The sequence below is a fragment of the Furipterus horrens genome, unplaced genomic scaffold (genome assembly GCF_987537825.1).
Source record: "Furipterus horrens unplaced genomic scaffold, mFurHor1.1.pri manual_scaffold_5, whole genome shotgun sequence".
Taxonomy (NCBI): domain Eukaryota; kingdom Metazoa; phylum Chordata; class Mammalia; order Chiroptera; family Furipteridae; genus Furipterus; species Furipterus horrens.
The window spans coordinates 144335307-144347863 of record NW_028327175.1 but is presented as its reverse complement, the minus strand read 5'-3'; the positions used below and the strand labels follow the sequence as shown (position 1 = coordinate 144347863).

General features: G+C 36.9%; 1 protein-coding gene and 1 non-coding gene across 4 annotated transcripts in view; one reads left to right on the top strand and one right to left on the bottom strand.

Annotated features, from left to right (window-relative positions):
* PRKG1 (protein kinase cGMP-dependent 1) overlaps window positions 1–12557 on the bottom strand; it is a 1228801-nt gene that overhangs the window by 1056199 nt on the left and 160045 nt on the right. The gene's annotated exons all lie outside the window — the stretch shown is intronic.
* LOC150010070 (U6 spliceosomal RNA) lies at window positions 9902–10008 on the top strand. The gene has a single exon (XR_016511613.1). It is a non-coding gene; the product is annotated as a U6 spliceosomal RNA (small nuclear RNA).

The following is a 12557-nucleotide window of genomic DNA, read 5'->3' as shown; positions in this document are numbered from 1 at the left end:
ACATTTTATAGAACACTATTATTACTGTATTTATATATTATAAAAGAACATCAGGGTGTGTTAAGACTCTTCCACTGAACTTTATGCTTCACGAAGGGAGGAATAATTTTTAGAGTTTTTTTCTTTACTCTATGCCTATTATCTATCTACCCCAATACTGGTTATAGTATGGATGTTCAAGAAGAAATGGTAAAAATCAGATTCCTAATTAGCTGTCTGAAACAACTGGTAGAAATGTGGCAGTTTTTATCCATGTCTCATCCTTCTGTAGAGAATATTTATTTCTTCAAGCAACTAAAATTGAGGTGCCCAGAAAGATAAAACTCTACTGAACAAGATGTTTCAAACACAACATAAGTTAGAGATGGGATTAAATAGGTAGTCAGGATAAAAATATTTACAAATTCTATACTTGGGATTCAAGGTTTAACAAGAAAGTTTTGTAGAACTTAAAAGACGTTGATAATTTGATTAACCAGAATAGTAAGCTCCAAATGACTTAATTCCAAAAGATACAAAAAATCAGGAGACACGTAATCAGAAAACAGAGAAGTCAGAAACTGGATAAGATGAAAGCAAAGACCTTAGTAACACAGAGGGGAAGCAACACATTTTGGATTTCACATTAAAAGTTTAAGCTTGAAAAGCATTTGTCTATAAACTGGTCTTTGTCCAACTTGCTTAGCAAGAGACTTTCAGGGAAATGACCTGTGGTAGTGGATACCGACTAAAGCATTAGCCCTGCCCATTTCTGTGTGGCTTTTCATCTAGACCTCAGTCTGACTGGACTAGCCTTCACACATCATATTTTATAATGATTTGGTTTTAAGAAATTAAGAGGTAAAGGGTGGCGGTAGAGTGTAAATGGGGTCAAATATATGGTCGTGAAAACTGATTTGACTTTGGGTGGTGGGAACACAATGCAATATACAAATGATGTATCATAGAAATGTACACTTGAAACCTATATAATCTTATTAACCAATGTCACCTCAATAAATTTAATAAAAACTCAAAAATGAAAATAATAAAAGATGCATTAATTGGAAAATATTTGTAGAATGGACTGTTATAATATAAATAAGATTATATTTATAAAGCATATGAATGGTATGGGTAAATTCTTGTACTATTTGTAAAGTAAAAGTGCAGAACATATAATTATTTTTAGAATAAGAAAGTAGGCATGTGATGATGTAAAGAAAATAATCTTTGAAGTTATTTCATGTATCCAGGACCCCAATCTGAGTCTTGCCACCTATTAAACCTCAAGCAGGTTGTCTTACTTTTCTAAATTTAAATTTTATCATTTGTATAATGGCATTTTAAGAATTACCAACCTAATAGAATTATATGTGAGAACCAGTGAAAATATAGTTACTTTCAGTAAATGTTGGGTAATAAAGCTGATAGTAGTATTAATTGTAGCTGTAGTACTAGGAAGGGTAGGAATAGAATATACTATTATGACTTGAAACAATATCAGAAGAAAATAAGACATTAGCATTTGGTTTCAGTTGCCTTTGGGAGCAGAATTATATTATTTTTCTTTCTACTTTTCTCTATCAGATTGTCTAGAAAGAGAAAGATTTCTGTATCGAAAATTTTTTAATTTTAAAGATAGTTTATGAAAAATAATTATGTTATCTGGAAAAATAAAAAGCTATTGCTCATTTAAATAATTACCTAGATATAGATATTTAATACTGGTTGACTGCACTGATATATTCAATATTGTTTCTTTAATATGTTCTCTTTTATATGTCCTGCATTTAAATACTAATGTCAGGAATTTTCACCCTAATAAAGAGAAGGTGATGAATGGCCAGTGAATAAGGACTACAGAATAGGCTCTATTTAAAAAGCCTGCTTGTGAAATCTTTACATTCATTTAATAGGGCTAATTAGTTGTTTTGTTTTGTTTTTTAATTTGGATTGCCAAAACTTTATTTCTCCTGAGGTAGAGTTGATTTTCTTGAGTCTACAATACATAACGTAAAACTTGGCCCCCATCTAGGATTTTCATGAGTTCTCCTTTCCTTCCCTCTTTCCTTTCTTCCTCCCTTCCTTCCTTTAAAATTTTAATTAAATTTATTAAGGTGAAATTGGTTAATAAGATCATGTAGGTTTCAAGTGTATACTTCTATGATACAAGATCTGTACACTGCATTGTGTGCCCACCACACAGGCCAAATCATCTTCCATCACCATCTGTTTGGCCCCCTCTACATCTTCCCCTTTCCTCTGGTAACCAACATATCATATGGTTCTTAACTTTCTGACTTATTTCAATTAGCATGATATTCTCAAGGTCCTAATTATCCTCATCATTCCTGACCTCAATATCAGTAGTACCTTTATAGGGACTCATTAGCTCTATTGTTCTAGGATTATTTTTCCAAATATCAGAACTTATTTTATTTTCATAAAATTAATTTTAATCAAATGATAACATTCTCTTTACTGAACTTTATTTTGTTTGGGTCAGAGAATGAGGCCATCAAAGGGTTCATATTTTCTAATAAAATAAAGATTAGATGTTATCAATTCCAGGATCCTGTCATGTTTAGCTGCAGATGGTATCTCACCCTTTGAGAAATATTAATAGTGCTCCATTAAAAATATAAGCCCTAGAGATGATGTAAGATTAGAAATAAATCTCTCTTCCAAGAAATACTTAATTCAGTCCAAAGATGATTGAAGAAAGCCACTTCCTCTGCTCTCACAAACAGTATTATTAACTATTTTATGAAGACGTCAAAAAGATGACACAATGAGGTCTAACACAATCCCTTAGAATTATCCAAATGTTCAAGTGCTTATCAAAAGAGTGGGGAGAAAGAAGAGAGAAATTTCAGGCTGTTTTTTGCTTGTCAAATTTCATTTTAAATGAAGAACATTCAATCTCAAGTCTCTTAGGTTTGGGGCTGTTGTGTGTTCATTTTCACTTATTTTCAGAAACTTTTTGATTTCTTCCTTGATGTCATTATTAACCCATTAATTAGTTAATAGCACGTTATTCAGTCTCCACAAATTTGAATGTTCTTGAGTTTTTTCCTTTAGGTTGGTTTCTAGTTTCAAGCCATTGTGATCGGAGAAGATGCTTGGTATATTTTCAATTTTCTTGAATTTGTTGAGGCTTGTTTTGTGTCCTACCATGTGGTCTGTCTTTGAAAATGTTCTTAGTGCACTTGAAAAGAACGTATATTTTGCTTCTTTGGGATAAAAGGTTCTGTATATATCAATTAAGTCCATTTGATCTAGAGTGTTGTTCAATGTCTCAATATCCTTGGTGTTTCTTTGCTTGGAAAAATCTGCCCATTGTTGGCAATGGGGTGTGGAAATCCCCTACTATGAGTGTGTTGCTGTTGATATCTTTCTTTAAGTCTGCTAAGATTTTCCTTATATATTTCTGTGGTCCTATATCAGGTTCATATATGTTTGTAAGGGTTATATCTTCTTGATGGATTGTTCCCTTAAGTATTATGAAATGTCCTTCTTTTTCTCTGCAAAAACAAACTTGAGGCTTCCATATTTGCTTGTGTGTCACTTTAAAACCAACTGAGAAATGCAGTACCTATATCTCACCATGTATCCTTTTGTAGAGGTATTGTCCAATACCATGTTTGCCTCTGGAATGCCACAAATAATCTATCTCTTCCTTGACAACAAGATAGAAGTCTTTGCACCTCTGTGTAGTAACTGAAATATGTTCTTCTCAGTGAGTACTTAACGCCACACCTTTCCTGTAATTTTCCATTAAATCCCTTCCCATTGAAGGACTCAAAACCTTAGGTCAACACTCATTAGTCTCTACTTGCTCCAACATTATAGATTATAATCACTCAGATCTTCCATCTAAATCTTCTTTGAATCCTTTTCTTTCCCTGAAGAAATAGTCTAAAACATTCACTCTAAGATATGATGCTGCACATGAGATAGTTGAACTGTGCTTTTAGTATGGGAGCTGGGAGAGCTACTATCACAAGTTCAAGAAGGTGGCTATCTGCTCTAACCCACAGTATGTATTTTAACATTTTGCAAGAAATCAGCAGTCTGACCTGGGAGGTGTGAGAAACAAATGCAAAGATCTTGATTTTGATCTTTCTTGTCTGCTTCTGTGGACAAATAATCAATTAAAAAAAAAAAAAAACTTTCTCTTCCATGCCCCAAATTTGTGGCTTTTGAAATATGAGTAATTTGGTTATTCTGTGCTAGCCGTATTGATTTGTCATCATCAAACTGTCAGTCAGCCTCTAAAATATTAGCTCTATATAATAGTGTGCTGGTGAACTGGCACTCTAGGGACAAGAAACAAAAAAGCCATGGTTTGTAGTGCTTGCCAATTTCCATGGTATAAATACTCCTGCCATACCCAATTTCAAGCTACTAAGGCAAAGTCAACTGACATAACAAAATCCCAGAGATTGGGATGTGCTTCATCTGTGTAGCTGAAGCATAAAGTGAGCAAGAAATAAAGGGACAAGAGAGTGACACAACGGTGGGCAGGAGCCAGGACTCATAGGACATTAAGAGCTATGATAAAGAGTTTTATTTTAGGCCCTGAGCAGTAGCTAAGTTGGTTAGAGCATTGTCCCGATATGCCAACGTTATGGGTTCAGTCCCCAGTCTGGGCACATACAACAATCAACAAATGAGTGCCTCAATAAGTGGAACAATACATCAATGTTTCACTCTATAATCAATAAGTAAAAAATATTTTTAAAGAGTTTTATTTTATTCTAAAGCCTTAGGAGTCCAGTGAAGTATTATAAGAAGATATGTGATTTACAGATAATCTATCAGACATAAAGAGCAAATAATATGAATTTATTTTTAAATGTTCCTGACTTCATGGAGCTTTTCTGTCATGCATTTCATCAGTTAATGGACACTAAAAGCATAACTTATTATGTTACTAAGAAATTCTTATAGTTTAAACTCTTGGGAACTGTCTCATAAATCTTATATATACTTGGACTCTCAGCCAAATTTTACATATTGGGAGACAATGAGAGCTCATCTCTAATTTCAAGCTATCTCCAGAGGCTGAAAAGTTACTCTCCATTTGCAGCCTCTCTTTAGATTAGCTTCCCCTTGAACACATGCCAGGCAGTAGTAAATATGTCCCAAATAGCCGTGCCCAGAAATGTGAAAATTAATATCTGATCCCTTCATTTGACAATGACTTCCAGGTACTTAAAAATTTGTCAAAGCTATTACAGTATTACTACTAATAAAGTCAGCTGAAGTAATTTAAATGAGTAGAAAACTTCTTTAATTAACTTTTTGGCTAAAAAACTCATTAAATCTCTTTAGCTCCCAATAGTCACTTTTAGGTTCAAATGTCAAGAGAAGCAATAAATGCAGTTTCAAGGTCACCTTGACCTACAGCAGCAATTTTCAACTGGTGTGTTGCAAAATTTTTTAAAATATGCAATACTGACCATTTAGTCAGGGTCTCTGATGTCTTTTCCCTTAAATTGTCAAATAAAAAATGACAACCATGACACATAGGAGACTTCCAGCCAAGATGAAGGCCTAGACTGACTTGCTCTGTCTTCATCCACATCTAAGAAGGAATACAACTACCGCAAAACCATAAATAACCAGAAGTTTCAGAAAATAAATGGAAGTCCAACATATGAAGTTATAAAGAATTGGTGCTCATCCAGATGGGTAGATGGGGAGAAACTGGGGCAGAGAGGTCAAGCTGTTCTCGTGGCGGCAGCAGTGGCAATGGCAGTAAGCACAGACACCCGTATTTAAGGGGAGGCAAGAAGCACCTGGAGAGCACCCCTGGCTGCAGATCAAACCTGTCAGCTTCTCGATTCCAATGCCAGGGAAGGCAGACCCCTATTGCCTCGGACTGTGAGGCCTTGCGGGGTAGGAATGGAGGAGGAGGCTCCCAGTCTCTTCACGGAGAGTGAACAGCAAGAATCCATCTTGGATCCCCACCCCCACAGAAAATGCCACAGCGTGGTGAGAAGGGTCGCCTGGTTGTGACGAGTACACAGGACTCCGCCCCCTATAGCATAGGAGGTGTGACAACTCTATCCAGGAAGCAAAAGTAAACACAAAACTGTCAGGATGACACAGATCATGATAGAGATTCCAATCATTCAGCTGACCAGACAGCAAATATCTAATCTAATGAAGCAGCAGATAAGAAATCTTTCTGAGGCACAGTTCAGAGCTTTGGTTATAAAAATGCTTACAGACTTAACGGCAGATCTTAAACAAGATGGGGAAGGAGTGAAGGCTAGTTCTCTGAAATGAACAAAAACACATATGAAATTTGTGATGTGGGCAGAAAAACCAGGGATCAAATCAACGAATCCGAACACAGGGAAGGAACAAACAGTCAACCAGTGCAGAAAGAGGAAACAAAAAGGGAGGAAAATGAGGAGAGGCTCAGAAACCAATGGGACAGCTATAAGCAGGCCAACATCTGAATCATAGGGTTGCCAGAAGGAGAAGAAGAACAACTAGAAATGGAAAAATTATGTGAAAAAATAATGAAGCAGAACTTCCCTAGCTTGGGGAAGGAAATAGACTTACAGGTCTGGGAAGCACAAAGAGTTCCAAAAAAACTGGACCCAGGGAGAACCACACCAAGACACATTATAATCAAAATGTCAAAAATTAAGGATAAAGAGAGAATCTTAAAAGCAGCAAGAGAGAAGAAGAGAATTATGTACAAAGGGGTCCCAATTAGACTATCAGCTGATTTCTCTAAGGAGACCCTGCAGGCAAGAAGGGACTGGCAAGAAATATTCAAAGTAATGAAAAGCAAAAACCTACAACCACAATTACTCTATCCAGTGAAGCTGTCGTTCAGAATAGAAGGGCAGAGAAAGTGCTTCTAGGACAAAGTAAAACTCAAGGAGTTCATCATATCCAAACCACTGTTATATGAAAGGTTAAAGGGACTTGACTAGAAGAAATAGAGGATCAAACCTATGAACATTCAAATGAAAACTATATCACAACAACCAACAACAGAAGCTAGGGAATTGAAACAAAGGCAGACTAAGTAGGCAATGAGAGTGGGAAAAGAATTATAGGTACAGGGAACATTTTTGGGGACAGGTCAGCAGGGAGGGGGAAGGGGGAAAGGGGAGGGAAATGGTATAGGAATTGAGAAGCATAGTAGGAGGGAGTGGAGTAGACAGGAAGATGTTGAGAAGAACTATATGTACAACCAATGGGCATGGACCAAGGTGGGGGGGACAACTGGAGTGAGGGGGGTCATTGGGTGGAGGGGAACAAAGGGAAAAGAAATTGGGACAACTGTAACAGCATAATCAAAAAATCATATTAAAAAAGAACAAACAAAAAAATTACAACTGTGAACACAACAATAGTCATTTAGTGTGAATGCATCAAAATTATACCTATTTTTTGTCAAGTTGGCAAAAATATATATTTTTTGATGTGGTGCAGTATTTTATTACCCACTGTGAGACAAAAAAAGGTTGACAATTGCTGCTTACAGTATCATCTCTAAAGTTGACAAATAAACAGTCCAAACCCCCATTGATAGTTCATTGCTCTTTTACTCAGATAAAGTGATTGCAAGACCCCTTAAGATTTTCTAATTCCAGGAGTTATTGCAGCAGGATAAGTCCATCTATCTACTGTGAAATATTCTGTTAATATCCTATAAGCAAGAAAAACTCTTGGAATAGTCCTTTTACTGCCCCAGCTGTTAAAATTCTGCCCAAACAGTGGGTCCTATTTCCTGCCTAACAGCTTTCCTAAATGAACCCTGTATGTAGATAGGTAAAAGCTGGCAGGGAGCTAAGAAATATCAGTCAGCCCACATTTTTGTAAAGATAAAATTTAATCCCACAAAGGTATTGGGCAATTTAGATATTTTCTCAAAACGGAAAATCAGTGTTTAACAAGTTTCAGACCATTTTAACATCAACCAACTCTGCTTACAGCTATATCATTCTCATAGCAAAATGCAGTCACGAACCCCACTTGGTAGTGATGTAGTATTTATTAATGCATTGTTTTATTTGATTTGCTAGCATAGCATTTTGTTTAGGGTTTTTGCATCTGTATTCATCAGAGATATTGGTGTGTGTGTGTGTGTGTGTGTGTGTGTGTGTGTGTGTTATCATTGCCAGGTTTGGGTATCGGGGTTATGTTGGTCTCATAAAATGTGTTAGGAAGCATTGCCTCCTTGTCAGTTTTTCAGAAAAGTTTGAGAAAAATAGGTATCAAATCATCTTTGACTGTATGGCATAATTCAGTAGGGAAGCTATCTAGTCCTGGGGAGGTTTTCGATGGTTGCTTCAATTTCATTGATAAGTCTATTAAGATTTTCCAATTCTTCATGATTGACTCAGTCTAGAAAGGTTATATATTTTTAGAAACTTAGCCATTATTCTTCTAGTTTATTGTATTTGATAGCATAAGTCTTTCATAGTATTGTAGTATGATCCTTTGTATTTCTGTTACATCTGTGTAACTTCTCTTCCTTCATCTCTAATTTGGTCTATGCGACTCTTTTTTCTTTTTTCCATAGTGAGTCTAGCCATGGGTTTTTCAAACTGATGGATCTTTTTAAAGAACCAGCTCTTTGTTGTACTAATTTTTGTATAGTCTTTCTGTTCTCTATTTCATTTGATTCTTCTCTAATTGTTATTTCTTTCTTCTGCTGAGTTTGTGCTGTTTTTGTTGTTTCTTTCCTAGTTCTTTAAAATGTAATGTTAAGTTGTTTACTTGACATTTTTCTTGTTTCTTGAGATAGGCCTGCAATAATATAAACTTCCCTTTTACTACAGCTTTTGCTGAATCCCAACAGTTTTGATATGTCATATTATCACCTTCATTTATCTCTGTATAGCTTTTGAGCTCATCTTTTATTTCTTCCTTGACCCAGTCATTTTCAAGTAGAATGTTGTGTAATTTCCACATATTTATGGGTTTTTGAGTTTCTTTTTGCAGGTAATTTCTAACTTTAAAGCATTGTGGTCATAGAATATGCTTGGTATGATTTCAGTCTTCTTAAATATCTTAAAGCTAGTTTTGCGACCTAGCATATGGTCTAACCTTGAGAATGCTCCATGTGCACTGGAAAAGAATCTATGATCTGATGTTCTGGGATGAAAGGCTCTGTAAATGGCAATCACATATCTTTGATATAATGTATCTTTTAAGGCCAATATTTCTTTATTGATTTTGTTTGGATGATATAGCTACAGTTGTCAATGGGTATTTAGGTCCCCTGGCTGGTTTGGCTCAGTGGATTGAGCGTCGGCCTGCGAGCTAAGTGTCGCTGGTTCGATCTTCCAGTCAGGGTACATCAGAGAAGGAAAACTCTGATTCCAAAAAACCTCCACTGCCTTGCGGCATACCTCTTCAGGGGAAGGCTAAGGGAGTAAACTCCGACAGAAAATCCGGAGCCGGAGTCCCTAAGGCGGTTTGACGTTGTAGTCAACACCGGCAACTCCTGCGGTGCACCTGAAGCCAAGCTGTATTGATTCCGTCTTTCCCTTGGATCCTTCAGCTGCGAAGAGAGGGGGGGTCTGCTGCATGGGCAACAGCAGACCCTCCATATCACCCTGCCCAGGCTCTGTAGCTTCAGCTTCACTGGAGAGGACACTCCAGCGTCATCGCAAGATGTCGCTTCAACACGGGAGGAGACAGATACCGTGTCACTCCTGAGTCGGACTGCACAGCCATTCTCGGCGGTGCAGATAGACTCTTAAGAAGCTACACCATCGTCTCTCGAGGCTCTGTAGCTTCAGCTTCACTGGAGAGGACACTCCAGCGTCATCGCAAGATGTCGATTCAACACGGGAGGAGACAGATACCGTGTCACTCCCAAGTCGGACTGCACAACCATTCTTGGTGGTGCAGATAGACTCTTAAGAAGCTACACCATGTGCTCGCTTCGGCAGCACATATACTAAAATTGGAACGATACAGAGAAGATTAGCATGGCCCCTGCGCAAGGATGACACGCAAATTCGTGAAGCGTTCCATATTTTTTCTTTTCTATCCTAATGGCTTGGACAGAAAAGGCCCAGAGGTCTGAGAGGGGGAAATACCTAAACTATTTACCTCAGCCCAAACTAAGTATAATGGGCAAAAGGGTTTTGGACAGGCGAGTTGTGCCTAGCACACCTTCTTACAAAGAAGCCTTTTTTTTTTTTTTTTTTCTTTCCCTAATATGGAACATTGAAAAATTAATCCCTGCCTTCTGTCATCTAGTAGTTATGGATTGAATGATGTCTTTTAACCCTTTTCGCCAAATCTGTTGCCCCCAGAACACAACAAGGACACCAGCCTGTTAAACCAAGCACGCCGATGACCGGAGACAGCCAACTGACCTGGAGTCTGCACGATCCTTCCCCATGTGGGAAGGCCACCCTCCCCTCCACACCCCCACTCTTATTAGGGTTTTCTGGACCCAAGGGTAGGTAGGACGACGACCATGTCCAGCTTGAAGCAGCTAGAGGAGCTTGAGACCTTCGCCCATTGTCCTTTACAAGATTACAAAGGGTCCTAATATTTGAGAGGGGGGGGATAGTGAATTTCTATGAACCAGGGGTATGGACTTGGGGGGGATTGCTGGGGGAGGGGGGTGGTGGGTGGAGGGGAGCAAGGGGGAGAAAATTGGAACTGTTGTAACAATATAATCAATAAAAAACATTATAAAAAAAAAAAAAAAAGAAGCTACACCATTGTCTCTCGAGACGGACGGCTGCCGACGACTATGATTGTGTTTCTGTCAGTTTCTCTTTTAGTTCTCTTAGCAATTGCTTTATATATTTTGGTGCTCCCTTATTGAGTGTTATGTCTTCTTGATGTAGTGTCCCCTTTATCATTATAAAGTGTCCAATTTTGTCTCTTGTTACCTTTGTGATCTTGAAATCTATTTTGTCAGATATAAGTATGACTACACCTGTTTTTCTGTGAATGTCAATTCCTTGGAGAATCATTTTCCACCCTTTCACTCTGAGTCTCTATTTGTCTTTGCAGCTTAGAAGTGTGTCCTGAAGGCAGCATAGGGTTGGGTGTGGTTTTTGATCCAATATGCTACTCTGTGTCTTTTTATTGGTGAATTCAGTCCATTTACATTTAGGACAATCATTAATGAATGAAGATTTCCTATACCCATTATATCTTTTGTTTTCTGGTAGCTCTGTGCCTTCATTGGTTATTTCCCTTTATGCTTCTGTCTGCTGTTTTGTTAACTAGTATTCCATACTTTTCTACCGTTTCATCTTTTTTTCAGTTATGTCTGAGTTTGGTGTTTTGTGTCTGCGTGTATGTGTGTGTTTACCAATAGGTTTATGTAAAAAGAAAAGGTTTATTTCCAGGGATACAAAGATGATTCAACATATAGAAATTGATTAATGTAATATACAATGTTAAAAAAATAAAGAATACACAAAAGCCCTGTACCAGATGGCTTCACAGGCAAGTTTTATCAAATATTTAGGGAAGAACTAACTCCTATCATTCTTAAACTATTCCAAAAAAATTCAAGAAGGGGGAAGACTCGCAAACTCTTTCTATGAAGCCAGTATTACCCTAATGGCAAAACCAGGTATAGACAACAAAGAAAGAATACTACAGGCCAATATCACTGATGAACATAGATGTCAATGTCCTCGACAAAATATTGGCAAAAACCAGATATAGCAATATTAAAACGATTATACACCATGATCAAGTGGTATTCATCCCAGGGATATAAAGATGGTATAATATTCACAAATCAATAAATGTAATACACCACATAAACAAAATGAAAGATAAAAATCACACAATCATATCAAGAGATGCTTAAAAAGCATTTGATAAAATACAGCACCCATTTACAATAAAAATGCTCAGCAAAGTGGGAACAGAGGGTGCATACTTCAACATTATAAAGGCCATATATGAGAAACCTATAGCCAACATCATATTCAACAGGCAAGAACTAAAAGCTTTCCCCCTAAGATCAGTAACAAGACAAGGGTGACCACTTTCACCACTTTTATTCACCATAGTATTGAAAGTTCTAGCCACAGCAATCAGAAAAAGATTTTTAAAAAGACATAAAAATTGGAAAGGAGGAAGTAAAACTGTCATTATTTGCAGATGACATGATAGTGTACCTAGAAAACCCTATAGACTCCACCAAAAAAAAAAAAACTTGACCTATTAAGTGACTATGGCAAAATAGCAGGATACAAAGTCAATATTGAGAAATTGAAGGCATTTTTGTACACCAACAATGAAATATCAGAAACAGAAACTAGGAAAAAAATCCCAATTTCTATAGAAACAAGAAAAATAAAGTACCTAGGAATAATTTAACCAAGGAGGTGAGAGACCTGTATTCAGAAAACTACATGACATGAAGAAATAAATTAAGGAAGGTACAAAAAAAATAAATAAATAAAAAGGAAGCACATACCATGCTCACGAATTGGAAGAATTAACATCATTAAAGTGCCCATACTAGGCAAAGCAATCTATAGATTGCTATCCCTACTAAAATACCAATGACATATTTCACAGATATTACAAAAATTTATATGGAA